This window comes from Lissotriton helveticus, chromosome 7 (genome assembly GCF_964261635.1).
Source record: "Lissotriton helveticus chromosome 7, aLisHel1.1, whole genome shotgun sequence".
NCBI classification, from domain to species: Eukaryota; Metazoa; Chordata; class Amphibia; order Caudata; family Salamandridae; genus Lissotriton; species Lissotriton helveticus.
Window position 1 is genome coordinate 1,479,619,284 of NC_136068.1, and position 27,392 is coordinate 1,479,646,675.

The 27,392-nt window shown below is 45.6% G+C and overlaps 1 long non-coding RNA gene across 1 annotated transcript in view; it reads left to right on the plus strand.

The window, feature by feature from the left end:
• The first annotated feature begins 2,985 nt into the window (after nt 1-2,985).
• The window catches only part of LOC144767487 (uncharacterized), a 98,017-nt gene continuing 73,610 nt past the window's right edge, over nt 2,986-27,392 (plus strand). The window contains exon 1 of the long non-coding RNA XR_013598230.1: nt 2,986-3,090. This is a non-coding gene — a long non-coding RNA (uncharacterized LOC144767487). The remainder of the gene's footprint in view (nt 3,091-27,392) is intronic.

The following is a 27,392-nucleotide window of genomic DNA, read 5'->3' on the forward strand; positions in this document are numbered from 1 at the left end:
TCCATGGCACCTTTAACTATACAAAAAATTTATAGTAAGCACATGGTAAGTATAAAATGACCCCAGGACCTGTGGAAAGAAATTGGAAATAAAGGGAGAACATGCATGTTTATAAAGGTACTAAACGAATACGGTTTGGTCCTTGTTGCAGTTTAAACGAGCTGGTTCTGTAGGGAAATGGAAATATAATCCCTGACGTGCAATGTAGAAAAAATACTCATGTCTACGAGGTACATATTAGTGAGTGGAATGACCAAGGACTGATTGACGAAGACTAACTTCTATACATGAGGGTAATCAGACCTACATTTCCATGGCTACACACACTACCAAAGATCCAAAAACCAGGCCCCTTCCCCCCTGGCAGGCCCATTGTGTCAGGGATGGGAGGACCCACGGAGAAACTATCCCAATATGTCGACATATTCTTGAAATCTTCCGTCTTTTATACAAGACACAAAGCACATCTTGAGCATCTTGGCGGACATACAGTGGCAACCCGATCTCATCATGGCCACCCTAGATGTAGTATCTCTATACACCTCGATCAAGCCTGACCTGGGTCTGACAGCAATCACTAAATGCTTACACAACACACCCATCTCACTATGGGAACATACCAACATGCTTGTTTTCATGATGAACATTATTCTCATGAACAACTTCTTCATTTAGGACAGACGGTGGAACAGACAAACCAAGGGTGTGGCCATGGGGTCTAGATTTTCCCCATCCTTTGCTAACCTTTACATGGGGGCCCTGGAAGCACAATATATCTGGGTAACAAGGGTATCCTTTGGGTTAATTACATTGTATACTGGGGGAGGTACATCGACGATTGCTTATTGATCTGGTCTGGCACCCATGAGTCACTCAGCGACTTCTGCAATCATCTAAACAATAACAACATGGACATGAGATTCACTAGTCACATTAGCACCACCAATATTACTTTCTTAGATGTAGAACTTTTTTTATCAAAAACAATGTTCTTTACAGCCGCTTATATCGCAAGGAAACTGCCTGCAATGCGGTCTTGCATGCAGTGAGTTCCCATCCCAGTCATCAGATCAACACCATCCCCTATGGTGAGTTTGTACGCGCAAGGAGAAACTGCAGTGAAGAAAGTGAATTCGAGGACTGCATCAAAGATATGACCGAACGTTTTTCCAAGAGAGGATACAAACCACAGGTGCTACGCAAAGCAGGAACTAGAATTAAACAATTGAATAGAGAATTGACACTCACCAACAGAAAACGTCCAGCGGAACCCAACCAACCGGTGAGGCTCATTATGGATTTCAATGAAATCAGCTCATTTGTGCAAAAACGCATCAACAAACATTGGGGTGTCTTACTTGCTGACAGGTCCTTGAAGGATGCCATAACAACCAGGCCGCAGGTTACGTACCGACGTGGAAGGAACCTCAAAAACAGACTATGTTCCACGGTTCCACGTGAAACTAGGAATGACACATTGTTAACTGAACGGTCAAAAGGTTTCTTCAAATGTGGATGCTGTGGAATGTGCAAATGGGCTAACCATGGCATCAAGACCTTTTCAGGATTCCACAAACAACAATTCACCATCAACACAAACATCAACTGCAACACCAGATATGTGGTGTATATCATACAATGCACTTGCCAAAGCCAATATGTGGGAAGCACTATTAGGCCCCTAAAAGAGCGCATTAGGGAACATGCACGAGCCATCCTTCAACAAGAAGTACGTTACCCCATGGCAATACACATGGCAACATGGCCCTCATAAGGAACAACCAAGATATTCTGTTTTTTTGGAATCGATGTCACTGAAACCAATGTCAGGGGTGGTAATCGAGAACTGAAACTCAGACGCCAAGAGGCCACCTGGATTATGCGTCTACACACAATGAAGTATGAACAGAATTCTGACCATGAGCTTCATTACTTCTTGGGTCCCTGAGTCACATGATACCATCTGGAACTCTCTGACTAATATGCACCTTTTCTGGTGCTATTCACCATGATTACATTTATAAAATTTATAACATTTTGTAATTGCTCATTTTGGTTGTTTATTTTCACATGTTTAGCCTCATATTTTTCTTTGTATTCAATTTCGGTAATGGTGACTTCCATTATCATTGTCTCTTTTTTGTTTAGTATTTCGAATCCTGTGTTATTACTTTTTCTTAACAGTATGATCTGCGCTCGAGCTAATATCAAAACTGTTTCCATTCTGTCAATTTCTGTTTTTGTGAGCCCATTTTTCACAATGCTTACATGATTACACATATCTACACTACGTGCTTTCGCTGGGTTAGTTTCAGACAATATCACTATGCTGTTTACTCTATGTAAAGATTCTGAGAATATATTTGTCGCTTATTATGCAAATAACATGAACCTAGTGATTAGACATGCGTTTCTCAATTATTCCCCTGTCTCCTATCCACTTTTGTCGTTCTTTGTACATCATTCTTAAAATTTTCGGCCTTGTTTTGCTGCACATTAACTTCCTGGGAGGATCTACATTATTGGCTCTGCCTTAGTCGCATGCTGTTGCGGCTTGTTCACTTGGCCCTTTTGGGAACGTGACACTAACATTGCAATTAGCGTTTGATATACATCTTTTATCTGAGATGCATATTCTTCACGTTCCACTAGTCCGTCTTCTGTTGAGATTTAGTCAAATCCACGGGAGTCTTTTCTCTATGTCCATGGCTTTCACTTCAGTCAAACAGTCCCTGCAGGCATGGTCTAGTTTTTTTCGCCGCAGCCATGTTTCTTTAAATAGTTCTGTTTTAGAGAGTGAGCTTGTTTCCGCATACGGCAACATTTCGCGCTGCTCTCCAGATTTCGGCTTACAGGTAAGCTCCACGATTACATGGACTTCCCGTTCTGTAACTAACTGAGGGATCGAGTTTCTAAATTCCCTTTTTGTCTTATTCCGCAGCCCCCTTGACCATTAGACTGCATTACCCGCTTCTATTGTGGATACTTATATCTTGGCTCATCATTTACGCTTTCGGCCGCAGGTGGCCCCCCTTCCTTTTTTGAATTTTACCCGAATAGGACCGGGTTGGAATTATCACCGGTCTCCCGGTGAGTTCCTTGTTGCCCAAGTAGATTGTTCTTGATTATCACGGCCAAAAATGTTTGTTCAATGTGCCATTTGTGTACCGTTTCTGAATTTGCGAAACTTAGTTTCCCCTATCCATAGATACCGCCCCCGACTTACACCATTTCAGGTATCTTTCGTACATTTTAAAACAAATTGTCTAAAGTCAAGGCTTTCTACTAAACTCCCATTCCTATTTCTTTTTCTTTTCTGTTCACGTCTGCCTTTCAAATGCACCACTCCTTTTTTCGATGACAAGTTTGCCGCTTGTAGGAAATATGTACCTCGTAGACATGAGTATTTTTTCAACATTGCACGTCAGGGCTTATGTTTCCATTTCCCTACAGAACTGGCTCATTTTAACTGCAACAAGGACCAAACGGTATTCGTTTAGTACCTTTATGGACATGCATGTTCTCCCTTTCTTTCCAATTTCTTTCCACAGGTCCTGGGGTCATTTTATACTTACCATGTGCTTACTATACATTTTTTGTATATTTAAAGGTGTCATGGAACAACGTTATGATTTGAGCTGAGCTTGGGTTCCAATACATACCTTTCTTAATAGCATTTTATTAGGTATTCACTCACCCCACATCACTCACAATTCTTGCCTTTAAACATGTTATTCTCTTGTTTTGTTTTTGTTTCAGAGGTATAACAAGGCTCTTCTGTGAAAATTTCTCATGTTCATAACTCAATGTTTTCTTTCTTCCCCTTCCAATGCGCTCCTCCTTTTCTAGCCTTCTTTATGCTTTAATCTGCTTTTGACATTGCTCCCGTATATAATTTTCTAAATCCTGTCAGCCATGCTTGTGATAACATTGTTTATTATTTAATCCACATACACTTTGGTAGTATCTTGTCTATTAGGTTAGTAGTCACTAATTATGTCTTTTATCACCAATCCCCATGGTTTCCACCAGCACAAGGTGTCATTTCCTTCCACCCATGCGAACATTTAAGATCGTGAATTTTTTCGCATCATTACTGTACTATTCCCTTTTGTATCACCCCCAGCCCTGAAGAGTCATGGGTGAATACCCGATTTGATGAAATACGTGTTGGCTGGTATCTTGTTCCTCTGATCTCCTTTGATAGGAGGATCATTTTCACCTATACAAACCAATAGAAAGAACTATTTGTGTGCGATCTTATCTTTATTGACATAGTGTGATTACCCTCACGAAAAGATTTCTTGTGTGCTCTGGACTTTGTTTAAATTAAAAGAGAGGGCTCTTCCCCACTCTTTTTCAGAGATTTTGGGTTTCCTCTGACCAAGAAGCACCAACTAATATTATCATTCCTCTTCTATCTCACCGCTACTTGTGCGCCAAAACATTTCTGAATACTCAAAACCCCTCGCAGAACTCTTAAGAGTACACCTTAAATTTGAATTTTAGATCGGTGTATTCTGTTTTCCTGACACTCCAGTTGTGTGCGGAGAGTGAGGTTCTGTTCCTGGAGGTCTAGGATTGCTTGCCCGTGGTTGTCCAGCTCTTCCTATTTGGCATCACCACCATCTTCCAAGGCCCAAATCTGTCACTTCCCTCTCAACTTCTATCATGTCCGCTGCTACTTAATTCCTCAGCATAGTGAAGTCATCTTGCAGTATTGGAGAGGTACTCGAAAGAGGATTGGGTTATGGGGGCATCTGGGGTCTCCCGCTCTGCAGTCGATGGAGGATGATCCTGGTTAACGTTTTCGAACATCTCCGGCTCGTAGGGTCGTTGTGGTTTCTTGGCAGAAGCCTTAGTCAGCATATCCTTTAGGGTGGTGTCCTTTTTAGGCTTAAGGGTCACCATTGTTTGTCATGTTACCACTTCAGTTAGGTACGGAAGTGTAAGGCAGCGGTTGCTGATTGCCAATTGATGTTGAGAGTGCCAGCAAGGGAGATAGCGAAACACTGTACCATGGGGTGTCTGTTATGCTATGTCAATAGGACCTTTTATAGCACTCGTTCACCAGCAGGTTTCTTGGCACTGGAGGAGTTACTTTCCAAAAGGTGTTACTGGTAAGGATGGTCTAGGTCTAGCTGTAAGCTAAAGTGAAGAGCCAGGTCTTCAGCATCTTCCTAAAGCAAAAGAGGTCTGACTAGAGTCTCAATGGGGGCGGAAGAGCGTTCCAGAATTTGGGTCCTAATATTGAGGACCGTGAGCCTCCTGTTTTCTTGCGTCTAAAATCTGGGACCTCTAAGTAGTTCATGTGCATAGATCTTGAAGTACTGTGGGGGATTTACTTATGGATTTTTGATGAGATATACTGAAGGCCAGTCCCGTGCAAGGCTTTAAAAAGAATACAGCCGGCTTTAAATTTGGATTGTTGCTCCAGTGTAAGCCAGTGCAACTCTTTTAGCAGTGGCTTGATGTGACATCGTCTGCCTTGTTGATATATAATTCTGGCTGCCAGATTTTGTATTAGCTGCAGACGATGTATCAGATTGCGCTGAAGACCTAGGTATATAGAATTAGCATAATCAATTCTTGACAGAATCAAGGAGATCACAATTTGGATACATGCCTCTCTGCTGAAAAAATCTCCTGTTTTTTCTCAGGTTCCGCAGTTGGAGGAAGCAAGTGAAGGTGACTGCTCCAATCTGTGTGTTCATGTGTAGGTCTGAGTCAATGTGTATGCCTAGACTTTTTATAGAGTTTTTTAGTGCAGGAGGCCGGCCTGTATAGTCTTAATAGCACCTCACTGTCCACCCCCCTTCCAGTAGTGGCCCCACTCAATTGCTATCGCTAGTGCACTCCGGGGCTGGCGCATACCCCACAGGCAAGGGCACTTTCACTTGTCATCCCTCGTCAGGCATAGGTGCGATATCTACGCTGTGGTCTCCAGGAGGCATCTGGCATGCACTGCGTGGCCCTAGCAATTGGGGCCTGCCAAAGTCTGCACGGTCTCTGTTTTCTTAGTCACGGTAGTTGCCAGACCTCATGGTTTGCCCGAGTCTCAGCCACACCATCGGGGCTTCGCTATGGCCAAGAGGGACTTTGGTATGCTGAGGCTTCACTCACCACTCCCCTGCAGTATGGCTGAGGCGGTCGGGGTCAAGAGCAATGTGGCGCCGTTCCGAAATCTGCTCAACTCCGAGATTAGCCTTGATGCTCCGCAGTGTATGGTGGCCACCATGTTACAAGCGCAGCCACGAGGGGGGTCTCCGCCGGGGATCAGCAGTCTCCTGTGTGGCCACAATGGTCAATGGGAGTTCCTGTAGGCTCCCCACCAGTCGATACATTTCAGGCATTTTTGGCAGCCAAGAACGGAGTTTGGTGGGCATGCACTGCAAAGAGCGGCAGTGAAGCTCCTACTCTGCCGCCATCTTGGATATCTGAAGGAAGATTTTAGACCTGCTTTAGTGAACAGGATCTGTGATCTATGGATGACTGCTGCCCAGGTCCTAACTTGAGTTATGGAGACCAGCTATTAGGTAGGATAAGATGCTCGGACATTATCTGAGGGAGAAGAAAATGGATCAGAATCTGGAAGCGATTTGTTAGTCTTTGGAATTTCATCTGCTGACTTATCTCCTCCATCTTGGTAGTTGCAGCCTACCAGTGCCCAAGATTGCAGTGAGCAGAGTCCAGGTAGTGGTAAGGAGGCACACTAGTGTTGTCTCTTTCCTAAAAAAGTTTAAAAAACAATTTTCCCTACCTGTGATTGCATCATCTTATTTTTTTTCTTTTTACTTTTCTTTAACTAGCTTTGCCTGTGGTTTTTACAGTTTAAAATTGTAGTTTTAACCTGCCAGTGATTGCATAATTAATCCCATGTTTTTGTGTTTAAACTTGTGGTTTTTCCTGCCTGTGATTGCCTCCATTTAACCTGTTGAATTGTGGGATTTGCAGTCCAAACTGTCATCTTTCCCTCTCATTCCACATGATTATCAGTTTTTCCCTCTAAATGTCTCCTTTGCTCTGTGCTAAGACCTGTATGTTAAGCAGTGCACCCTCAGCGACCATTTTGTGTTAACAAGTCGGTGAAACCAGCCCCCCTTCCCCACTGAGACAGCAGTAATCTGCTGTAAGCTGTTTAAACTGTGTTTAATAGGGACTCTGCACTTCATTTTTTGGCCAGGAGAGTGAGTAAAGTTTTATACAAATAGTGTTGTTAGAGGACACGTTTGTTGGGGCTTTACCAATGTGTGGATTGAACCTGTCTGTCTCCTAGGAGATCTTTGAATAGAGCAGCTCTCCAGTCCCAGCCCCACCCCCAAGCCAGCAGACCTAGGACTGCTATTGGTTTTCCCCAGCTCCAAGTAAATCTGAGCCCTCCTCTCACACCTGCCCAGGCCCCTTAAGGTTTTTCTAGGTGCACACAAAATCATTCTCCTCCATCTTGTGAGTTGCAGCCTACCTGTGCCTCAGACTCCAGTGTTGTTTACAACAAGGGGTGGTGATGGACAGAGTCTCTGAATTAAGCAGAGTACTCTCACCCAGTCAAAAGATCAGGGCTAGATCCAACACCGTTTTTTAGCTCATTGCACCATCCCAGTTTCAGAACCTGGCTGTATGCAAATTAGTCTGTCCCTGGCCCAGTGCATCATGGGAACAGGGCAGACCAGACTACAAAAGCCAATTCTTACACTGGGAAGGAAACAAGCTTCCGGGGACCGGTTTCTGGCATTTCAGCCGTCTTCGGCCCGGCTTGCTTGAATCCTGATGGTGCAATGAGCAAGGGACTCACATCTGAGTATACCCTTCCACGCTTAGGGTGGACAAAATTGTTTACAACAAGGGGTGGTGATGGACAGAGTCTCTGAATTAAGCAGAGTACTCTCACCCAGTCAAAAGATCAGGGCTAGATCCAACACCGGTTTTTAGCTCATTGCACCATCCCAGTTTCAGAACCTGGCTGTATGCAAATTAGTCTGTCCCTGGCCCAGTGCATCATGGGAACAGGGCAGACCAGACTACAAAAGCCAATTCTTACACTGGGAAGGAAACAAGCTTCCGGGGACCGGTTTCTGGCATTTCAGCCGTCTTCGGCCCGGCTTGCTTGAATCCTGATGGTGCAATGAGCAAGGGACTCACATCTGAGTATACCCTTCCACGTAAGAATTGGCGTTTGTAGTCTGGTCTGCCCTGTTCCCATGATGCACTGGGCCAGGGACAGACTAATTTGCATACAGCCAGGTTCTGAAACTGGGATGGTGCAATGAGCTAAAAAACGGTGTTGGATCTAGCCCTGATCTCTTGACTGGGTGAGAGTATTCTGCTTAATTCAGAGACTCTGTACCTCACCACCCCTTGTTGTAAATATTTTTGTCCACCCTAAGCGTGGAAGGGTATACTCAGACATGAGTCCCTTGCTCATTGCACCATCAGGATTCAAGCAAGCCGGGCCGAAGACGGCTGTAATGCCAGAAACCGGTCCCCGGAAGCTTGTTTCCTTCCCAGTGTAAGAATTGGCGTTTGTAGTCTGGTCTGCCCTGTTCCCATGATGCACTGGGCCAGGGACAGACTAATTTGCATACAGCCAGGTTCTGAAACTGGGATGATGCAATGAGCTAAAAAACGGTGTTGGATCTAGCCCTGATCTCTTGACTGGGTGAGAGTATTCTGCTTAATTCAGAGACTCTGTCCCTCACCACCCCTTGTTGTAAATATTTTTGTCCACCCTAAGCGTGGAAGGGTATACTCAGACATGAGTCCCTTGCTCATTGCACCATCAGGATTCAAGCAAGCCGGGCCGAAGACGGCTGTAATGCCAGAAACCGGTCCCCGGAAGCTTGTTTCCTTCCCAGTGTAAGAATTGGCGTTTGTAGTCTGGTCTGCCCTGTTCCCATGATGCACTGGGCCAGGGACAGACTAATTTGCATACAGCCAGGTTCTGTAACTGGGATGGTGCAATGAGCTAAAAAACGGTGTTGGATCTAGCCCTGATCTCTTGACTGGGTGAGAGTATTCTGCTTAATTCAGAGACTCTGTCCCTCACCACCCCTTGTTGTAAATATCAGACTCCAGTGAGCAGAGTCCAGGAAGTGGTAAGGAGGCAGACTAGTGCTGTCTCTTTCCTAAAAAAGTTTAAAAAAACGATTTTCCCTACCTGTGATTGCATCATCTTATTTTTTTCTTTTTAAATATATTGAACTGTTTTTGCCTGTGGTTGTTAGTTTAAAATTGTAGTTTTAACCTGCCAGTGATTGCATAATTTATCCCATGGTTTTGTGTTTAAAGTTGTGGTTTTTCCTGCTTGTGACTACTTTCATTTAACCTGTTGAATTGTGGGATTTGCAGTCCAAACTCTGTAGTTTTTTCCTCTCCTTCCCAGTGACTATCAGTTTTTCCCTCCAAATGTCTCCTTTGCTCTGTGCTAAGACCTGTATGTTAAGCAGTGCACCCCCAGCGACCATTTTGTGTTAATAAGTCAGTAATACCAGCCCCCCCTTCGCCCCTGAGACAGCAGTAATCTGCTGTAAACTGTTTAAACTGTGTTTTATAGGGATAGTCACTTTGTTTTTTTGCCAAGAGAGGGAGTGCATTTTTATACAAATAGTGTTGTTAGAGGACAAGTTTGTTGGGGCCTTACCTCCAGAAGTCCAAAGTGTGGATTGAGCCGGTCTGTCTCCTAGGAGATTTCATAATAGAGGAGCAGCTACTGACTCACTGGCCAGCAAACCTTGTCTGAGGTAGCTGGGACCTTATATAGTCTGATATTGTTTGGTACATGTGTACACTGATTGGTGGTTGTATCTGATGTTTCTATTGGATTAGGGTTAGTGTCCTCATTGGTTGGGTATTTGAGGGTTCTGATTGGTTTCTGGGTCTGTGATTCAATCAATGTAGGGTTGGGACTAGGGCTAGGGTTCGGACCTCTATTGGACGAAGGGACTAGGGCTTCCTATGTTATTGGTTGTTGGGACTAGTGTGGGACTAGGGCTAGGCCTTTAATTGGAAGTAGCGATTAGGGCTTATGGTGTGATTGGTTGCTGGACTAGGTGTGGGACTAAGAGTAGGGTTAGGCTTTCTATTGGAACTAGGGCTTCATGTGCCAGTGGTTGCTTGGACTAGGGTTGACACTACTGGTAGGGCTAGGGCCTCTATTGATGTACAGGGTTTTTTAAACTAATGGGGTGATTGGACTATGGCTAATATTGGCTGTAAGGTCCTCATCTCCTATTGGTTCTAGATTTTAGGGCTCGTGCTGTGATTGGATAGTGTTAGGGCTAGGGTTCCCATTGGCTGAAGGGGTCACCTGACGACTAGGGCTATAAACGGCTAAGGCTTAGGGCGTTCCAGCCCGGGCGTCAAAGCTAAGGGTGGAGAGGACAAGGGTGAGTGCCTGTTTGAGACTGGTCGGGACCAGGAATGCTGCCCATTTTCCCATTCATTAATACTCACGCTATGTATTTGTCCCTCTGTATATAAGCATTTATTTTCACTATAGATATGTGCTTAACTTTGCCTTGCTTTGTATAAACATGTACATGATTATTTTGTTATAAAAAGAAAAACAAAAAATTCAAAAAATCATCTTTGGTCTACGTGTACTTGCTTCCATTGTGCATCTATGTACCTCCATGTACTTGGATCTGTGTGTCTGTTACTTTCGCCTGAAAAAGCATATCCAATACACTACCCTATTTCTCATCCGCTACCTCTCTCAATATCTTTAATCTACATATACTTACCTCTTTTATGCATCTACATACTTTCAATGTACTTATGGATCTATATATTTATCACTTTCTTCTAATTTAACATTTCCAATGCACTACCCTATTTTTCAGCCTATACTTCTCTCAATATGTCTTCTAACCCAACTTTCTGACTCATCTCAAACTTCTTTCTACTACTCTTTCCAATGCACTACCCTATCTCTCACCCTATACATCTATCATTATATCCTCTACACCCACTCTCATTTATCCCAAACCCCATACCACTACTATGTTCCCCAAAATAACCCTTTCTTGACTCTTTTCTTCTCTACCCCTCCTTGCATCATCTGACACCTCTTTTACTATACTTATCCCCCAAAACAAACCTTTCTAAACTCTTCCTTCTGACTCTTCCCCTCCAAAACCCCTTTTTACTCATCCAAAAGCCTCCTCGTACTGCCATGACCTAACAAATAAATCCTTCAGTCTTCTATCCCTCCACTATCTTTTTCAATCAAAATACCAGACTAGTATGTTCACTTCTATAATTCCATATTCCACTACACTAATTCACCACTAATCCTTTATGGGTTCCAGAGTAGCGTGCTTCTCGCCAACATATTGTTTCAACACCTCATCAGGGTTACAAGCGCTATATAAATGCAAACCTGTCTTCCTTTTTTACCCCTCCCCAACCATTCTCAATCCAAATTACTCACTAACATATCCACCATTCAAATACTTCATATTTCACTATACTAATTTTCAACACTAATCCTTTATGGGTTCCGGAGTAGCCTGCTACTCACCAGAAAAGTGCTTCAACACCCCATCAGGGGTAATAGGCACTATATGAATGCAAACCTTTCTTTCCCTTCTATCCCTCCTCTATCCTTCTCACACCAAATAACTGACTAATATCCACCATTCAAATTACTTTCATATTTCACCATACTAATTCACCTCTAATCCTTTATGGGTTTCCGGAGTAGTGTGCTACTCGCCAAAAAAAGTGCTTCAACACCCCATCCGGGGTTAGAAGCGCTATATAAATACAAACCTTCTTTCCTCTTCTATCCTTCTGAATCCAGAAACTAACATATCCAAAATTTTTAATTTACTTGCATGTTTCACTATACTAATTCAACACTAATCCTCTATGGGTCCCGGAGTAGCGTGCTACTCGCCGAAAAAGCACTTCAACACCTCGTCAGGGGTAGTAAGCGCTATACAAATGCAAGTACTATACAATACAATAAAATATAATAAAATCTTCCAGTGAATCTGAGGACATGGTCACCGAAATTTGTGATGTCCCTTTGCAAGAACAAGCTGTTCAGTGGGGAGACAGTAGCCGGGTATACTAGTTTAGAAAGCTGGCATGTGTAGCGGCAAGCACAGACCAAGTGCCCGCTTGGCTGACCCCCAATTTAGTGCAACCTCACATTCCCTTGTTCAGTGCAGACACTGGATGTAAAGTTTATGCAGCAAACTTTGCACCAAAGAATTTTGCGTGCCAAACAGTTTCTGAGGGAGTATGAAGGCACTCTTAAGCTTGATTTTAGGGCACACTGGGTGGATCCCCTTTTATTTGGGAAGATCAAGACATTTTTTAGACTAACTATTAATATAGGAGCAGTGCACAAACTAAGCTTACTATTCTGCTGTCATACCAGCAGAATTTTATATTTAGGTAACTCATCTTCCCACCTGTCATGTGCAGAAATCAACATTTGCTATTGCAGTGCATGCTGCATTTCAATAGTAATTTTACTGCATTGTTCCCCGACTATCTAGATGATGACAGGTTGTCCAAAATTTGGCCTGTCATCGAACATTTGTCTGCCAGGTTTCCAGAGATGTATGCCCCTGGAAAGAATATAGCTATTGTTGAGTCCATTATCCTTTACAAAGGGCGGTTGCTGTTCAGGCAGTACATACCAAACAAAAGAACTTGTTATGGCATCAAAATGTGCATACTGTACGCGATCTCTACTGGTTATGTATATAGCCTGAGCTTGTATACAGGGAAGGACTCCTGTAGGTTGCCCTTCCACGCTAGGCATTGCAACAAAGATTGTATGGGAGTCTAACCACTCCTTCATAAAGGTTATAACCTTTATGTGGATAACTTCTAAATGGGAGTTTAGCTGTTCAGGGACCTGTACAAAGCTGGTACTGTGTACGGTATCAGTTTGTTGTTGCAGCTTGTTTGTAAAACACTCCAAAAATCCTAGCGTACTGCATTGCAGTCCTTTTTTTAATTACATTTTTATTAAATACCCAGCACAACAACAATAAATACATTTTACACTTCATTCTGTTAAAAATGGTATACACAGATTATAAAATGTAGAGGCCATCGAATACATAAACATGTGGCATTCTCCTAATAATTAAGAGAGATTAGTTAATACAAGGTAAAACGGGGTAAGAGACCATAAAACAAAATTAATTAATATTGCCGATCCAGTTATAATAATAGCAACCTTTAACCTACGGAGACTTCCTTCTGGCAAAACCATATGGGATTTTAGGCATTCGGTTAGATTATGCATTTTAGCCAATCACCATTACCCTAGGAGCTAAATATATCGACTCCGTCCAGCCTCCTATTCCACTCCCGTGTTCCCCTTCACAAACGGGAATCCCTCCATCCCTTGATGGGGGCCCAGATACTCAATCCTATCTCCCTCATCTTCCTACCTCTCCATGTATATAGGGAGTATTCTACATTCTGAATCCCGAGGAGTCGAGCAAGCCACATCTGAAAGGTGGGGGCTAAGGGGTCCTTCCAGCCTGCCGCTAAAAGTATCCGCAGGACTGCCACACATAGAAAGACAAGCTTCCTCTTCCTTACTGAGGCCCAACTTACTATCAATTCCTATTAGCATTAGGGTTGGGGATAGGTCGATCTTAACTCCTAGCAGCCCCTTCCAGAAAACCCCAATCTCTCCAAGAATTACACTTCATTTTTCACACTCATGGAACATGTGTATCAAATCAGCAGGCCCTTCCCCATACCTTGGACATTTATCATCCTCCCTCTTCCCCCAGTCATGCAGTTTAGCTGATGTGAAATAAAGGTTGAAGAGGGCTTTATAGTGTTGGGCTTTTAGATTAGCAGAACGGAACAATTTCCCTGCCAAATGCAGCGCTTTGTACAGATCTACGTCTGGATTATTTCGTTTCATAACCCAAGAGTCCTCATATTTTTCTAGATCATCTTGTATACTCCGTAATAGAGAGCTATATATCATTTTAATTTTTGTTCCACCCCATATTAAGTACTCGATCATATTAATTCTACCCCCCGGAGAGATCCGTGACCTAATACCCAAGAGTATATTATAGATTTGTATAAATTTAAAGCCTTGGTTTGCCTGAATACCATATTTTTGCTGAATGGTATTGAATCCCACCAATTGATCCCCTTAAAAAATATCGCCTATTCTTCTCACTCCTTGTTGCTCCCAGAGTCTACCCATCCTATCATAGCTCAGTTGTGAGAATGCGCTTGATTTCCATAGGGGAGTACAGTAGTTTATTCTTGGAACTGCTAGCGTTCTTTGTATTACCTTCCAAACCTCCCAGGCACTGTCCATTATCTTATATCGTATTTTCTTATAATACCCCCTATCTGTTTTACGCAGCAAAAACCCTATGGCTTCTCTGTCAAGCATCAGCCCATAAATAGTTGGGAGATTATAACTGCTTGGCGACATAACCGTCAGGCTTCTTGTAGAGTCAAATATTATTGCCATCTGGCTTACTAAGCAGGCCCAATGGTAAAATCTGACATTCGGGATTGCAAGCCCTCCCTTTTTCTGCAGTAGAGACAGGTATTTGATGGTGCGTCTGACTTTCCCATGCTGCCATATAAAATTAATAAATATTGACTCTATTGAATTCATTAATACTTCATCGAACTCCCTTCCTGTCCACATCCGTGCCCTTAATAGCCTGACTCTTTTCAGACGCGCGATTAAAACCTATTTGTTCACCTCTGTTGATTGATCGTGTTTCTTTTCAGCGGTGATTTGTTGTGTTGTGGTACTGGATCAGGCGCCAGGACGCCCCTTCGCTGGGGCAGCTGTGCGCTGAATAAAAGTTACTAACATAACATAACATAACATCGATCATAAATGGAATAGATCGGAACAAATACAATATTTTGGGAAGCATAGTCATTTTTAGTACATTGGCTCTCCCTATTATGGACAAGTGCAAAGCGTCTATTCTCTTTAGGGTCGCTGAGATTGACTTCAACAGCGGATCGAAATTAACCTTTACGATTGTATACGTTGCAGAGCTTATTCTGACCCCACGATAGACTGCACTTTCTGTGAATCTTAAATTATTCATTATAATATTATTAGTGCAGACTTTCTGGTTCTTGCTGTCATTCAGCAGATAACCAGACCTTCGCCCAAATTTACTAGCAAAATCCGAGTGATTTCTCTCAAAGCCCTAAATGGAACAGGAGTAGTTATGGCCAGGTCATTGGCATAGGTCAACAACTTGGTCTGAAACCCATTGATAACTATTGGCTTAATATCATGACATCTTAATATTCTTTCAGTCAACGGCTCGATATATAGGGTGAAGAGTATTGGTGAACAGGGTCATCCCTGTCGTGTCCATCCAGAGATGAATATCCTTTCCGAGCTGCCTCCCATTAATTGAATTCTTGCCCTTGGCTCTGAATACATGGCCCTGATAGCCCTAGTTATTTTGAGGCCAAAGCCCCTTTGTTCCAATATCCCCCACAAATACTTCCACGTGACTCGATCTAAGGCTTTTTCCGTGTCGAGAAGGATCACGGCCATCCGTCCGCCCATGGCAGCCTGCGCATCAAAAAGCGCGGTGGCCCGCCTAATATGGTCAGTTGTCCATTCCAATGCACTGCTCACAGTCAAATTCTCCGAAAGGCGGGATATGCTGTTTAGGGTCAGTTGGCCAAAGTTCATAAGCCCACCTATACATTTGATTATAAGTATATGGGCAGAGTACATAAAAATGGCCCGGTACTTCAGCCGTACAACGCTGGTCGTAAAACTCGCATGTGGTAGAAACTGTTTACCCACCTGATCCAGTTGGCAACATACAATGTATAAGTTGTTTACCGACAGACTGCCACAGGAAGACCAATGTCTTTCCTTGACTTTCAGTTGTCTGTCCTTGAAATTCTTAATGCTGAAGAAACAGTAGCCTCTACTTTACTGGGCATGGCAAAGCTGTAGGATTTGCACAGCTAGAAAGGCTGAACCATGTTGTCATTGCAGAGTCTGCTCTAAGCACAAAAAGAGGCAGTAGACTCACTGTTATTGTCCCCAGTGCCCGTCTCAGCCAGCCCTGTGTTTTTCAACTTGCTTTTCATTGTACCATACAAAAGTGAAGTATTGCAAAATTTACAGAGGTGTACTAGTATATACCTTTCAATGTCTGAGCATGAATACATACCTTCAATTGACCACTAGTTCACTAGATACGCAGCTGTGCTAATTGTTTAATCTAGTTGAGAAAATCTTTTACTTGCTAAAGGGCTGCTTGACACCTTTATCCATGTCAGAATGAGCTAGATGTTCTGTTTGCTGTGCGACCAGTGCATTACAGTCCCCACACTGCCCATAATGGTGGATTGAACATAGCCACTTTGTCATAGAGTACTCAAGCAGCAAAACCTAAAGCCTTTAGTAGTTTTTGAAGTGCTATTTAGGGAACCTAGAGCAGTCTTCCCCAGCATGTTTACCTTTGTGTTGAAGGTAGATATTCTCACTCAGTTCAGGAAATTTAGGCCACAAGGCATCCCTGGACACCCTCCAACTCAAGGCCAGAATTTGGAATGAGTTGGATTTAGCACAGCGAGTGGGCTTAACCCCTTGCACGCGTCCGGAATTTCCCCGCAGTGCGGGAAAATTCCACGCATACGCAGATCTGATGGCTCCCGGCCGTCTGACGCACACCCCCACCGATACCTCCGGGGGCCGTCCGACGCATGGAAGGGGTTAAGGAGCATGAAATACATGTCTTCTTGAACTTCAGGTAGCTGCCACAGTAGGCGTAAGGGTTCACTTGGTAAGTATATAGGATTAGTCAGAACTTTGAAGGAGACTGAGACATGGACTGGTAGAAAAGGTTTAGGCTAATTGTGCTTCCACATGCATGGATATTGCATAGGTCAACGTAGTAGTGATACAGTGCTGTCACTTAATTTTCACCAAAGGACTCAACACCATCTGTGCCGCACTCACTCGAAACTCAATTACTCTCTCACTCAACTCAGCAGACCCCAGTATGCAGCAGCCAGGCTCCTCTGTCTCCCACCCCACACCTCTGCACCTCAGAAATGTAACTCCTCCTCATCAACAGCTCTCTTCAAACTTCTAACACACACAGTCTTACACAACTCTGGTCCAGCACACCTCACAAGTGCCTCAGATCTCAGACACCTTTCTTACACCTTTGCTCAGCCAAACTTCTGCTCTCACACATTTCATGCATACACAGCACCATAAAAGGCAATAGAGACTTCTTCTGCCTTACTCTGAAAGCTTGGGACAACCACCACTACGGATTTGCATTGCCTCTAAAATTCTTCCATTCTGCACAAAGCAGGCGACATGGCTCTTCATCTAGGTATGTCCATGAGTCAGCTGTGACTGCTCCTGCATCAGCGCAGTATACCCATCTGAGTGATATTGTGCTTTAAAATTGCACAAACCATTACAGAGAACTCTCCACCACTCACTACACGTATGGGTCAAATTTGTGTGTTGCATGTCCTGTTCATCCTCCGTCAGAACATGTTAGATGTTAAGTTCACCACATGACAAGTACATTACAGTCACTTTGCTGCACTATAGACGGGACACGTAGTTTAGGACGTGGTCTTTAGGGAACTTAGGACTGTCTTCACCAGCATATTTTCCTTTAGTTTCAGAGGTAGATATGCTCACTCAGTTTGAGGAATCTAGGCATCAATGCATCATTGGCCTTCCCTCCCCCCTCCCCCTCCACTCACATCCACACACTGCCAGGATTAAGCATTGCGAGTGTGCTAAAGGTGCATGAAAGACACGTCTTACTCAGCCTCAAGTGGCTCTCATGGGAGATGTTAGTAAAGGTTCACTAGGCACGTGTTCAATATTAAAAAGTTAGTTAAACGTTTTTCATTTGTGAAGGTTTTTGAGGCACCAACCATCAACATGTCTGGCCATCTGTATGTACATGTTTGCTTGTGGTGTTTGTGTGTAAGTTGGTTGATGATTGGGTGAGAGGTGGGTTGAATGTGAGGGTCCTTTGAATGGCAGCAGTAGTTTGATAGAAGTGCACTGATGAGTCGTATCGGGCCCATGGCTAGGGCTATGAAAGTCTTGTCTGTGGTGTGTGAATGGCCCTTAAAGCGGTTGATGCCATGATGTGGTTTTATGGCTCATTCTTCTTTAGTTTGGGTTTCAATATTCAGATACTGTGATTATTATTTGTTCTTTGAAGCTGGCACTTCTGGAGGTGTCAAAACCAACCAGTGTAAGTGGTAGGTTAACTTCAAAAGTTTACTAAGAACCCCCTTTTTTTGCAAACTAAACTCCTGAAGGTGTCCAGGGTGATGTAATTTTTCATTGATTGCGCTCACGTCCCATAATGCTCTGCAAAACTTGCAAATGTGTAAATGGCTAAGATCACTCATTTATTTACATTTTGTGTTGGAAATTTTTTGAATCTGTTGAGGTCCACTAATTGAAAACCACCCAGAGTTCCTACATGTGTCCACATAAAAATAGAACCCAATTTTTGTGGGTGGCACTAGCACCACAATTGAAAAGGGCACAAAACACATCAACACATCAATTTTTTTTAACTAAAAACCACCCAGTTTTAGCAATCTGGGCAGCTGTGGATTCTGGGGCTTATCCTTGCCGCTGCCAAGGAAAACCTACCAAACTCTTACATTTCTGAAAGCTAAACACCCAGGGAAGTCCAGGGGTATGTGGCTCTCACCAGGGTCAATGGGATGCCTCGTGAAGGGACTCTAATTGACCTTAGTTTGATCTGTTCAATTTATTTATTTATGATTTTGGAACTCTGATGAGATCCACATAAGAGAATAACAAAGAAAAATATACATTTTCATACAATCACAATAAAAAATACAAAAAAAGAAAACATTTTATAGACCACTAATATATATCTAAAAAGCTTTAAAAAAAGTTAACTTCTGTAGTAGGGGATCTCTGTGTATAGTCATAATCTAGTGAATAGTCCCGCCCATGTGCGTGGACCCCGGAGCAATCAAAAATAATCTCTTATAGTGTCAAAAAATGCAGAAAAGCATAGACACTTAAGAGAGAATTTAAAGACAGATAATGCAGCCTAAAAAGGCTACACTGTCCAGTACTTCAACTAGAAATTCCACCATAAAATCCACAAAACAGCAAAAGCCTGTACAGATTTCCCTTGCTTCACCAGCAAAATCCCTCAGGAATGATAGAGAGAAGAACCTGGACAGACAAGCCCCATAGGCTGCCATTATGTGGCTCAAAACAGGATACTGTGCCTTTAAGAGAATCTTCCAGAACCTTCTCCCAGTATCCCAGAATGCATAGCAGGTCCAACTTAGTTTCAGTTCTTTTTTCCGGCTCCTGCAAGCAGGACCCTGGAGCATTGAGCTCTCCCTTTTCAAGGGTTTTGTTGGTATTTTGTGTACTTTTAAAGTACTTTGGTGACTTTCTTCTTGGATTTCTGCTCTCTTTGGCTGTCCATAATGCCTGCATTATTTGATAAATGCCCAGAGTGCTCCAGGAAGAAGGCCAAGTCCGACCCCCATGAGGTGTGTATCCTCTGCCTTCCCTCTTCCCACATCCCAGAGGAGTGTGTGATCTGTAGAGGCTTCTCTGGCAGGACCCTGAAGGACAGGAGAAAAATCAGACTTCGGGGACTTGAAGAAAGAAGACTGAAGGCTCAAGGTGGGTCTGGAGGGGCTTCTGCTGCCCATGCTGAGGCCTCTGGGGGGCTCCCCAGGGGCAGGAAGTCCAGCAACCGTCCAAGGTCTCCGTCTGGTTCAGTTGCTATGACCACGACGTCGAGAGGAAGGTCCATGGCCAGTTCCCGGTCTCCCCAGGGCTCTGGGTCGAGAAAACGTCGCCCGTCGACGTCGAGGGACGTTTACAGGCCGCCGTCGAACCCGGTGTCGATCTCCTCGTCGTTGCCGTCGAGTGGACGGCATCGGAGGGCCCGGCGTCGGCGCTCGCCGTCGAGGCGACACCGCCGTTCGCCGTCGAAGACAAGGACATCGTCGTCGTCGAGGGGATCCTCGTCGTCAAGGTCGCCGTCGAGACGGAGGAGGTCTCCGGCGCCGAAGAAGTCGACGTCGAGACGGTCGAAGAGGTCGACGTCGAGGCGTTCGAAGAGGTCGACGTCGAGACGATCGAAGAGGTCGACGTCGAGGCGTTCGAAGAGGTCGACGTCGAGGCGGTCGAGGTCGCCGTCGAGGCGTCATCGCCCGTCGTCGAGATTTAGAGGTTCGTCCATCTGGTCGGGGTCGACGTCGAGGCGGAGAAGCCGGTCGACGCCGGTCGACGCCGAGGAGTGAAACGGTCGACGCCGAAGGGCCGCTCGCCGTCAAGGGAACCACGATCGACGTCTGAGCACCGATCGTCGACGTCAGGAGGTCGTAAGGACAGGCCCAGGACTGTGGGGGGCTCCCCACAGTCAGGACAGGATGGTGGCTCGCCGGGAACGGCATACTCCGAGGTGTATACCCCGAAGAAGCCTACTGCACCGCCTTCTTTGCCTCCTTTGCCTAAGGGCCCACCTCCGAGGGTTTCGACCCCTCCTCCGTTGCCTCCTCTACCGGCGCCTCAGGCCCCGGTTCCAACTGTTCCTCCTCCCCCGGTTCCACCGAGATCGGTGTCGATGCCCCAACTCCCGACACCTCCGAAGAAGACTCCTAAGTCGAAGGTTCCTCCTAAACCCAAGACGTCCGACCCGGGGAGGCCGGCGGAGCGTCCCAGACCCAAGAGATCGAGGTCACGCTCAGGTAGACGGGACAGGTCGAGGAGTGGACGGGGATCCTCCTCGAGATCCAGGCATCGACATAGGAGGCATAGGTCCAGGTCTCGTTCTGCCTCGGGGACCCGTTCCTACTCACCTACGTTGTCAGATTCACCGTAGACGAGTGTGTCCCCGATTGATGACATTGGCACGTTCCTGGAGGTTCTCCTGCGCGGGGCGGCGAAGTTGGGGATCGAGGTTACGGCCCCTACGCCCTCAACTTCCGTGATCTTTGAGACATTACATAAGAAACACCTGTCTCGCCCCCTACTGCCTTTGGTGCCAGGACTACTTGAGCCGGCAGAACAACTCTTCCTTACGCCGGCGGTGGTGAAAGCTGCGCCTTCCAGGCTCGTGAAGAAATACAGGGCTCCTGAGTCGGACCCGGCTTTCTTGCGGAAGGACCCGACACCGGATTCGGTGATTGTGACGGCGGCTCGGAAGCTCCATGCCACCTCTCCTGCCTCCACCGTGCCTCCCGATAAGGAGAGCCGCTGGATTGACTCTGCTGGACGAAAAGCGTGTGGGACGTCCTCTACAACGATGAAGGCCTCCAGTGACTCGGCGTTGTTGGGACGATACGACCGTGCACTGTGGGTCTCCATGGAACGGTTTGCGGACCTCGTTCCGCGCGACCGGAGAGAGGATTTCATGGAGATCGTCCAGGAAGGGATGCTGGTTTCTAACCAGGCCATTAGCGCCGCGGCGGATATCTCCCTGCTTGCCGCGCATGGATACTGCCACGGTATCAATCAGAGGCGCCATGCTTGGCTTCGGTTGACGTCGCTTAAACCTGAGGCGCAACAGCGTGTGGCAAATCTGCCGTTTTCCGGGGATACCCTTTTCGGGAAACACGCAGATGACGAGATGGCCAGGATGAAGGCCGAGGCGGAAACCCTGACGGCGGTGGGCTTGGAGAAGCCCAAAGATAAGAAACCCTTCCGCCAATTCCAACGGCGTTTTGGGTCGCAGGGTCGAGGAAGGGGACAGTCTTCTGGGCAACATCAGCAGCAGCAACAACAGCAGCAGTACAGAAGACCCTTCCAAAAACGTCAGAGGGGTAGAGGTGCACAGCAGTCCTCTACCGCGACCAAGGGCCCGGCTGGGTCTCGACCCTGAGCAGTTACTTCCCCTTCGTCCGTTACCCGCTCCGGTGGGGGGAAGCATTCAATTTTTCCTGGCAGAGTGGAGAAAAATTACTCAAGACAAGTGGGTGCTGAATATTGTTTGCAATGGATACAGTCTTCGTTTCACCAGCCCTCCTCCGTCGATTCCTCCGATCAGCTCGCAGTATCAACTGCGCGAGCTTCAGGCGGAGGCCGACGTCCTGTTAAGGAAAAGGGCGATAGAGGATGTACCTCTGTCTCAATGAGGAATAGGTCTGTACTCTCGGTTCTTTCTGGTCCGCAAGAAGGACAAGAACGAGTTCAGGCCCATTCTGGACTTGCGACAGGCAAACAAATGGATTCGCAGAGAAAAGTTTTGCATGCTGTCGTTGCATCAGATCTATCCTCAGCTGCAACGGGGAGACTGGCTTTGTGCCATAGACCTACAGGATGCATACTTCCATGTGCCCATTGCACACAAACACAGGAAGTTCCTGCGATTTCTAGTCGGCACCAATCACTATCAGTACACTGTACTTCCGTTCGGGCTGAAGTCTGCGCCCAGGACATTCTCGAAGTGCATGGCAGTGGTAGCGGCACACCTGAGGAAGAACAAGGTGATTGTCTACCCGTACCTGGACGATTGGTTGATCAAGGCCTCCTCCTTCTCGGAAGCTCAAGCACACTTCCAGAAGACGTGCGTTCTCTTGAACAAGCTGGGGTTGCACATCAACATGTCCAAGTCTGTTCCAACTCCGGTCCAGTGCATCCAGTACTTGGGAGCCTCCATCAATACGCTGTCGGCAAGCGTGTCTCCTTCGGAAGAGCGACGTTTATCACTCCTTCGGAAGGCTCAGGCTCTCCTGTCCACTCCATCCACAACGGTGAGGACGGTGTCTTCTCTGCTGGGATCGATGGCCTCTTGCATCTTCCTGACGCCACATGCGCGGCTGCACATGAGACCGCTGCAGGAGTGCTTGGAAGATCAATGGGACCAGAGGAGAGGATCTTGGGACGACAGGATACGACTGTCTCTACATGCTCTTCAGTCTCTGAAGTGGTGGTGTTCGGCGGAGAATCTCCTCAGAGGGGTTCCTTTCCACAAGAACATTCCCACACAGACGATCGTGACGGATGCTTCTCTCCTGGGATGGGGAGCGCACTCCGGAGACCTGCAGATTCAAGGGACGTGGTCCCCTTCGGAGTCCACGTACCACATCAATTTCCTGGAACTCAGGGCTGTTCACTTGGCGCTGAAGGCTTTTAAACCGTCCTTCCGGACCGACTCTCTGCTTGTGCAAACGGACAATACGACCACGATGTATTACCTCAACAAGCAGGGGGGCTCGAGATCGCGCACTCTGTCTCAGGAGGCGCAGGCGATCTGGCACTGGCTTCTGGCCCGAGGACTCTCGATAACGGCCACTCATCTGCCAGGTGTGCAGAATGTTCAGGCAGACGAGCTGAGCAGACTGATTCAGGAAAACCACGAGTGGGTCCTAAACGACGAAGTGCTAGGAGAAGTCTTCGCAAGGTGGGGCACTCCAGACATCGATCTGTTCGCCACCGCCGAAAACAGCAAAATGCCGAGACTTCGCCGCCAGGGACGCTGGGGAACGCGTTATGGATCAACTGGTCGAACAACTTTCTGTACGCTTTTCCACCCATTCCCCTGATTCCAGCGGTTCTCATCAAGCTCTTCCAATCCAGGGCGAAGATGATTCTGATTAACCCGGAATGGCCCAGACAGTGGTGGTTCACGGACCTGCTTCACCGGTCTCTCCTTCCTCACATGAAGCTGCCGTGCAGGCCGGACCTTCTCACGAAGTTCGGGGGGCGGATGGTGCACCCCAACCTCTCGTCTTTGAGTTTGGCGGCATGGCTCCTGAAATAGTGCAATATGGCCATTTGAATCTCCCAGCGGATTGTATGGACATACTGAAGGAGGCTAAGCGACCTTCCACTCAGACTTCTTATGCTTACAAGTGGAAGAGGTTTTGCATCTGGTGCAAGTCTAAGAACTATGACCCTACGACATGCAAGGAAGATGTCATCCTTCCATATCTGCTACATCTGGCGCAGTCTGGCCTTAATGTCCATTCCATTAAGGTTCATCTGGCTGCTTTGACTGCCTACAGGAAATGCCCTTCACAGACTTCCTTCTTTCAGATCCCTGTGATCAAAGATTTTTTGGAAGGCTTGAAGAAAGTGTTCCCTCCTGTCAGGCTTCCTTCGCCTTCATGGGACTTGAATGTGGTGCTGTCCAGATTGATGAAGGAGCCTTTTGAACCTATTCATAAGGCTTCGTTGCAGCACCTGTCCTGGAAGGCGGCGTTCCTCGTGGCCATTACATCGGCCCGCAGGGTGAGTGAAATTCAGGCGTTGTGTTGTCAAGAACCTTATACTGTATTTCATGCTGCTAAGGTTGTTATGCGTACTCACCCTAAGTTTCTTCCCAAGGTTGTTTCTGATTTTCATATCAATCAGACTATATCTTTACCTACGTTTTTTCAGAATCCTTCGTCTCCAGCGGAAAGGTCTTTACATTCCCTGGATGTTCGGAGGGTGCTGACATTTTATCTGGATAAAACCAGGGATATTCGTAGGTCGGACCAATTGTTCATCAATTATGGATCTGTCAGGACGGGTCTTGTGACCTCTAAGCAGTCTATCTCTCGGTGGATTGTGTCCTGCATACAGCTGTGTTACCAAAAAGCTAATAAGACCTTAGGAGGTAAGCCTAAGGCTCATTCCACCAGGGGCAAGGCTGCCACGACAGCATTGCTCCGTAATGTTCCGATTGCAGAAATCTGCAAGGCGGCCAGTTGGAAGTCGGTTCATACCTTTGCTAAGCATTACTGCCTGGACACTGATGCCAGGGCAGACGCTCAGGTTGGGCAGGCTTCGCTGCGAAATCTGTTCGCACAGTAGTGGCGTTAATTCTCTTTTCTCCACCGCCGCTTTGGTGTGGGGATGGGCTTGCCATTCTATTCACTAGATTATGACTATACACAGAGATCCCCTACTACAGAAGGAGTAGTTTCTGTCCTGTAACTCCAGTTCTGTAGTAGGGGTATCTCTGTTATAGTCATAAGCGCCCTCCCTCCTCCCCGGTGGAGAGAGACATATTCCTTTATGGAATGCTACAGGTCTGGCGTGTTACGCCTTCAAAAAGAACTGAAACTAAGTTGGACCTGCTATGCATTCTGGGATACTGGGAGAAGGTTCTGGAAGATTCTCTTAAAGGCACAGTATCCTGTTTTGAGCCACATAATGGCAGCCTATGGGGCTTGTCTGTCCAGGTTCTTCTCTCTATCATTCCTGAGGGATTTTGCTGGTGAAGCAAGGGAAATCTGTACAGGCTTTTGCTGTTTTGTGGATTTTATGGTGGAATTTCTAGTTGAAGTACTGGACAGTGTAGCCTTTTTAGGCTGCATTATCTGTCTTTAAATTCTCTCTTAAGTGTCTATGCTTTTCTGCATTTTTTGACACTATAAGAGATTATTTTTGATTGCTCCGGGGTCCACGCACATGGGCGGGACTATTCACTAGATTATGACTATAACAGAGATACCCCTACTACAGAACTGGAGTTACAGGACAGAAACTACTCCATTTTGTGACAGAACATTTCATTGGGTGGATTGTAAATGGCGTATATAAATACGGCGGCAGACAAGATACTTAGTTTTAGACAAATTGGTCTCAACCACTTACGCCGATGTGAAAGTAGAGCCGGACAGACAAAGAGCACATGGGTCATATCCTGAATTGAAATATTACAAAGATCACACATATCTGAGGAACCATACCATCTGGACGATAAATTATTCAAAGGGAGAAGATCCTGCCTCAATAAAAACCATAAACGGCGTACACCATGAGGGAGATTCCAAGTAACATAAGATTGTACTTTTCTTATTAGTCAGGAGTCGATGGCCAGATAAACACCCTTCTTTGAGATACGGGCTTCCCTATCCATCTTAAAACTTAGTTTCCAGGAAGCCAGTTTCAAAGTGGACTTCAGCTGGTATGCAGATAGTGTAAAAAATACTGATTCATCTAATTGTAAAAGATCAACTGCAGTTCTAAAAAAATTTACAATTAGAGAATGCTCTTTTAGAGTTCCTAGTAATTCTTTTTGAATAAGATGTCTTAAAGTACCAGGTTCACCCTTTGCGAGGCTGGAAACCCATCGCACTATCCCTGCGAGGCCCTGAACCCAACTACTATGCAGGCCAAATTCCAGCCTAAGAGCAGCCACAGTACATGCAGTGTTAACTGTGGTTAGATACCGCAAGATTTTGCCTTCCGTAGTATTTAAAAAAAAAACATTTTCTTTAGATCAACTAGTTCAATACCATACAGTAAGGAAGCTGGGATTTTAGCACGGAAGACCTCTAGCAGGAAGGCAAAGTGTCTTCTGCCTGTGGATCCATAAAGAGAAATTAAACTTTTGCCTTGTACCGTTGCCTTGTATTATTTGCTATATGGGCCTTTTCACTTAAATTGCCAACTATTGTTTTTCCTAGGAAGACATAAGATTTTACCACTTCCAACTTTTGGCCACCTACAGACCAAGCGAAACTCCCATATTTCAGCTTTTTCCTTCCCGTCATGCACATTACTTTACTTTTTAACACATTTATCTTCAGGTGGTGGGTCACTGCGTATTCATGTAATGCCTGTAGACTGTTATTTAAACCTCTTGGTGTTAAATCCAGTATTAATATATCGTCTGCATATAGCAGACAGAGAATCGGTTTACCCCCCAGTACTGGAGCGATACCTTCACTCAAACATAGGGCATAGGGGAGGTCAGATATCTATAAGGAAAATAATACAGGGGCCAATAAGCAACCTTGTTTTAAACCATTAGCAGAAGAAATAGCTTGAGAAAGGCCTCTTTCCCCTCCCAACAGGACTCTACACCAGGTATCCGAGTGGAGAGCCCGGACTAGCTCCAGAAGCATGGTCGGCATGCCAAGATCCGATAATTTCCTCCACAGCAAAGGATGGTCTACTTTATCAAATGCTGTGGAGAAGTCTATGAAGGCTGCATAGACTCTCCCTCCTCGGACTTTGATGTATTTTTCAGATATAACTTGCAATGCCGTTAGATTATCCATGGTTCCATGCCTTTGCCTGAACCCAGTCTGCTCGAGGGGTAAAATTTCACCCTTAGCCACCCAATCATTAATTAGCTTCAGAAGGCATTTTGCGAAGACTTTGCCTATGGCGTCCAAAAGGGCAATTTGTCGATAGTTCTGTGGAGAGTCACGTTCTCCCTTCTTGAAAAGGGGGACTAATATGCTCCCCTTCCAAGAAGGGAGGACGGTTTTGTGTGAAAAACAAAAACTGAACACCGGAAAAAGAATTTTGCTCCACATATTGCTATTTTGTTTTTGGACCGAGATGGGAAGCTCATCCGGACCCATAGCCCCAGAGGAACGCAAACCCTTAATAGCCAGTTCGATGTCCTTTTCAGAAGGCGGACCGTATGAAGAGCTATCCTCATATGTTC